Source organism: Coregonus clupeaformis, unplaced genomic scaffold (genome assembly GCF_020615455.1).
Source record: "Coregonus clupeaformis isolate EN_2021a unplaced genomic scaffold, ASM2061545v1 scaf0054, whole genome shotgun sequence".
NCBI lineage: Eukaryota > Metazoa > Chordata > Actinopteri > Salmoniformes > Salmonidae > Coregonus > Coregonus clupeaformis.
This window is the reverse complement of record NW_025533509.1, coordinates 462,853-468,771: the sequence shown is the minus strand read 5'-3', so window position 1 is coordinate 468,771 and position 5,919 is coordinate 462,853.

Below are 5,919 nucleotides of genomic sequence, written 5' to 3'. Positions count from 1 at the left end.
ATGATCATGGCTATATTAGTTTAAATAAACACAAAGATCAAATATCTTGAAAAATTCTAATCTTTCAGCCTTAACATTTGTAGTAGTAAATGTTTTAGGGGGTCCTTGAATTTAGCATTTAGACAATACAAAATAAGAGAGAAGGACTCTGGAGATCCTCAATCTTCTCTCTTTGAATTAATAGTAGAGACTAGTATATTGATAGGGTCCCTTTGATGGTCATAATCGTTTACACGTATAGTCTCTTTCAGTGGGGATATTTGTTCGTCAAGGAGTATTTTATGGATAAAGCATTTACACTTGAGGAGTCTTTTGTTGGGATAGCATTACCATCGAGGGTCTTTGTTGGGATAGCATTTACCCCATATCGAGGGTCTTTGTTGGGATAGCATTTTCCATCGAGGGTCTTTGTTAGGATAGCATTACGTCAGTCTTTGATAGGTTCATTTACACCATCAGGAGTCTTTGTTGAGATAGCATTTACTTCCGAGGTCTTTATTAGGATAGCATTTACACCGTCAGGGTCTTTGTTGGGATAGCATTCCACACAATCCAGGAGTCTTTGTTGGGATAGCATTTACACCGTCGAGGTCTTTGTGTTTAGACAGCATTACTAGGGTCTTTGTTGAGATAGCGTTTTATGTTTTTTATGTTTGCAATCGGAAATGTGTTGTTTGTGATCTGGCAGGTAGGCCCTGGTTGGGTCGTCTCGTTGGAAATTGTGTCTATGTGTGTGTGTGTGTGTGTGTGTGTGTGTGTGTGTGATGTATTTCATTACTGTTACCCAACACCATGGCTGGAGAGGCATGGCAGCTATTTAGCCTTTCCCCTGACTATGAATAAACAGACTAGGGGATGGGAGAAGTGTGTGTGTGCGAAAATGTGCAGGCCTGTGTGTGTGTGTGTGTGTGTGTGTGTGTGTGTGTGCAAGAGCTGACGAGCCTGCTGATGCCATGTTTCAGTTAACCCTTGTAGAGTGCTAACTAGTGCAGTTCTCACATTGTACTCCACCTTCCCTGCCCTCACCTCACCCCCATACACCTCCTAAGCCCACCCACCATCGCCCACCCCTACCCCTAACTCCTCTGATCAGAGTGTGGGAAAAGAGGCCAGAAACAATCCGCTACTCGTTTCGCTTTTTCTTTTCCATTCATTGATTACTTGGAAAGTAGAGAGCAGTGGGTTGATTTCCCTCTCTCTTTCAGAGTGGATTTGGTCTTTATGTGTGCCCAGGCATAAACCCACGCGGTTTTCTGAAAAGAGCCCAGTCAAGTGGTTATGCTGAAGCATTCTGTGCAAAAAAACTTCGTTCAAGCACTTTGCACTCGCGCTTAAACACACACACACACAGCAACCACACACACAACACCCCCTGGGCTTGGTGCTGGAACAGCAGAAAGAGGCAGAGACCACATAGTGGAGGTAGTGGCACTCATACAGCTGGACTATAGACAGGAAGGAAGAGCACTCACTTCCCTGCTTGTATATATCCGCCATCTTCCAAACATCGCATGTAGTACCCGGGGCAGGAACCTAAAACATCAACATGAGCTCACCGACATTGGGCATTCTTGGGCACTAAATGGGCATCGAATCCGCTTCCTCCAATATCATCATGACACACCCCTCCATTAATCTCATTTTCACTAAGGGGAAGGATTTACCCCTAGTAAGTACCAGTGTTAGCCCATGCCAAGGCCCCCTCACAGGCAGAGGCAGAGACAGATGCAGGTCAGTGTGTTTAAGTGTCTCACACTTCAGCTGTGGAAAAATGCCCAGCCTCCCAGGTCAACTCCTAAGGTCCTGCTTCGTGTCGCTGAGAGACAAACTTTTTTGGTCAAATAAAAAACACTCAGAGGAAGCAGCCAAATGTGTGCAAAGGCCCTCACATCACTTTATTTTTCATGTTATGGGAAGTCTTTTCTGTGCCTGAGACATATGCTTAAAGTTGAGTAGGGAATGCAATGGCGCCAGAGGTTTGTGTGTGTGTGTGTGTGTGTGTGTGTGCTCGATCCTTCCACTAACTCAAGGAAGCGCTGACATATTGTGATCCATTCTCCTAATTGTGTTAGTGTCATGTGCATGCTGCATGTGTTATGTGTGATATCATGCAATCTGTGCATGAGTGTAAAAGTCCTCTTTTCCATGTGTATGTGTGTGTATGTGTGTGTGTGTGTGTCCTCTCTCTTCTGCCTGTGTGTGCGGGCACCTGAGGGTCCGAATCCCGATCCCCAACCAACCTCAGAGCTGCCGGGCGACAGCTGTGCGGCTTGTGTTGCCCGTAGCATAGGCGTACCCTTAGGCTCCGAATGTGCAGCCTCCAGTTGGGCCGTTGCTCAGCCCGAAGTGGCCCTCACTACCATTAGGAAAGTTAGTGGAGCTGGAAAGTTTTAATCAGCAGACCAGGGCTTCTCCTCTTCCTCCCCCTATTTGCTTTCACTATCAGCATCTACTGACAGCCACTTCCCACATCTATCTGGATTTGGGATGTGTGGCGTGTGTTGGTAGCATATTTTACAGTGAAAATATTCAGATGAAAAAAATGTTTCACATTGAAATCCCAATGTTCAAATCAGGGGAGATATGGAAATTTGCTGGCGTAGCATCTTTCTATTTTAATTACAAAATGTAGCTCAATTTGAAAGCTGTAAAGTTAGGACATCACATTTTGTCATAACTGTTAATTCTCTTTTTATACCTAAGTAGATTATCTGTATGTCTATGCTTGCGCTGTACTTTACAGTTACTCAGTATATGCAATAGTCGGGGAGGTCAGATTAGTTAGGGATGTGGAGCCCATGGTCTTCCTGTCAACAACTATCTGTAACGATGTATGTGAGTGTGTGTGTATCGCCTTATCCCGTGCAGACAAGGGTATGGACTGAACTCTGTGATCCCCTCCAATAAGTATGGAACCGTGTGTGTGTGTGTGTGTGTGTGTGAGGCAATGCTTGCATGCATTTGCCATATCCTTTCTAAAACGTCTCAAAAGAGATCTTTCCACTCGACCGCTCCTCCATCCTCTATCACTCCAGAAACATTCCCCTCTCCAGAATTAAACTATAATATTACCTTTTTGCCTCTCATCCCTATGGAAGTTAACTACTATAAAAGCTGCCTCGACACTACACTTTCTCGCTCCAAGGAGCTTTTAGGAAATCGCATGGCTCAGTAAAAAAAAAAGAGGAAGAGCCAGAACGCCTAAGAGTTCATCTTCCCTCGAAGAATGGAAAAGATGATTCCCAAAAAACGTGCGTGGGCTCCCGCACTTTTGGGGACTGTGTCGTGCATTGTCCCAGGGCTGTGTGCGTGCTGCAGGCCGCGCATCACAATGATTTCCAGGTGGCCCCAGTGTCGGGGAATCAACAAGAGAGCGAAGAGCGACAATGAGAGGCATGGCACAAGAGGAGAGGCTAAGCTAGTTCAACCACACTTCATAAAACACGAGAACACACAAGACCTCTCCCTCCCACAACACTAGTAAAGAGAAAGAGCTACTGCCACTGGTCTTGGATCAGTTCCTGAATATGAATAGAAGATAACTGGGGGGAGGGTAGAAATCTAAAATCTGACTTCAGATCAGATCATGTAAGGTAATAATGGTATGGTAATAGACATGTTTATCTAGTTGGGTCCCTAATAAAGCATGAAGCTGGCGCACCCCAAGAGAACATGTCATTTTGTATGGGAGGTGCTGTCCTAACGGGGAATAAACTGTCAACCTCATAGAAATAAAGAAGTCGCCTCTTATATATATAAACTCCCAGTGATTTATTGGGTACAACACCAACGTTTCAGCATCCTGTGACTTCTTTCTAGTTGGATCAATGCACACGTCCCAAAGGCATGCTCAAATACAGTGTGCCATCATCATGGCTTTGTCTTTCTAGTCTTTGGACCGGCCGGTGTGACAGAGACAGAGATTGTGAAACACACACACCTTTTACTTTCGAAGCGGCGTGTGGTGACACCACTGCATGGCGTGTTCATGGCCGCCCCGAATCTCTGTTGCCATCTTGACCTCCCTGGCGTGCTAATCAGCTAAGCTTGTCTTATCTCTCCGTGTTGGCTTGTGCCAAAAACAAACACCCGCCACCTCTTTATTGCTTTGTTTCCCGCTGTCGTTACGGGAAATAGACACCACGATTACTTTTACCCAGATCACGCTGATTTATTGTTGTGTTAGGACCAGTATTACTGTAAATTCGCCAAATACTGGAGTGTCTGTCTTGGGTTGGAAATATACAGTTTGTAAAGCTGACTCGTGACATGCAGAGGTGGGAAAAATAGATACATTGTTTAAAAGGAGTAAAGAGAGGAGAGAAAGAGAGAGAGACGCAGTGGCTAGCCCTTGTCTCCTTGCGTGTTCTATTTACTTCTAAATGGTCCAAATATGCCCTTATTGTAGACAGCACCAGGACTAACCTTTCGGCAAACTAAGCTAAACCTCCATGCTCCTCTTTAAGTGTCCCAGATAGTAAGGAGTTAGCCATAATGAAGCGAATACTTGGAAATGGTGTCATTCAGTCTGTTTTCTCCTGTAATGGCCTACACTCCCCAGAGAGAGAGAGAGAGAAGGAACCTGGCTGGCTCTCCTCTCGTCAGCTAGACTAATCACGGCGTAGATTACGGGGAGGAGGCAAGCCGCCACCCCGTCCCTGTGATGTGAGTAAACGCCAGGGGCAGGGACCCGGCTCACACTAATGACCCGCCACTCCCTCGAGAGCCCCCCCGCCATCTCCCTGCCCCATGCCACACACCTGCCATCGCACAGCCTTCACGGGCACCCAGGCCGCATGGCCCTCGACCGACAAGACTTAGCCGTCATGTTGCCGAGGAAGCCAGCTCACGGGCACCAGGGGGCCTCGAGCACAGACAGCCGAGTCTGGCATCTCTCTCATCCGTTGGAGACAGCTCGCTCCGCCAGACGCTGGATCGTAACCGAGGGTGACAGTGACACCAGCTAACACCCACTCTTCTCTCTCTCCCTCACAAAAAGGCAGATTGACGCGGGGCTAACAGATTCATCAGCCTGTGAAAATAGCTCAGACAGCTGGGGTAAGAGGCACTAGGCTAACCGCCACCCCAGCTGCCAGTTAGCCTATGGCGCTCACTGCCTTCACTACATTATTAACAGGGAGCCTCTTGGCACTTGTTAGCGACTTCGTAGCCTCCGCGGCTGAGGCTAACAGAAGCGCTAGCGTATCTCTGTCAGATATGTGAAGTAAACAAATGCCTGAGACACGGGTGTGACAGAGGAAAAACGTTCCCACACCTAGACACGATTTGCTGACAGCGGGGAACGGAGGAGGGGAATAAGGGGGGAAGAGGAGGAGGGGGAGAAAGGGGGAAGAGGAGGAGGGCAGCATTCATATTTAATGGCCTCCTCTCCAGTGTTTGTCCCCAGGCCAAATGCGCGACCAGCAGTCTCTACTAATGTCAGAGTAGCAATTTAACCAGGCATTTCCACCATGTCATGTGCATTAGGGAATACACAGAGAGAGATACGGAGGGGCTGACACTTGTACTTAGGTACAGGGCGAATCACAAATAGGACATGGATTATTGTTACTGGAGCTGACATGTTTTAGCCCACATTATCAAGCAAAGTACTATGATCAATTAGAGTTTTCGTTGTGCTTCAAGCAATAGCATTTGTGTGTGTGCTCCTGTGTCTGTGTCTATGCGTGCGTGCTCAACCTTAATGGGGTGTGGACTGTGTCTTTCAAGCCCACAAAACAAAAAAAGCGGGCAATCTTCTGCCTCTAATCTGGTCCGTTGGTTAGCAACCTGGCTGAATGTTGACCTCAGCACCTCAAGGAGCCGCTAGACTCAGACACTCTAACCTGGATCAACAGAAGACACACTCACACACTCAACCACACAGAGACATAGACAGAGACAGAGAGAGACAGATAG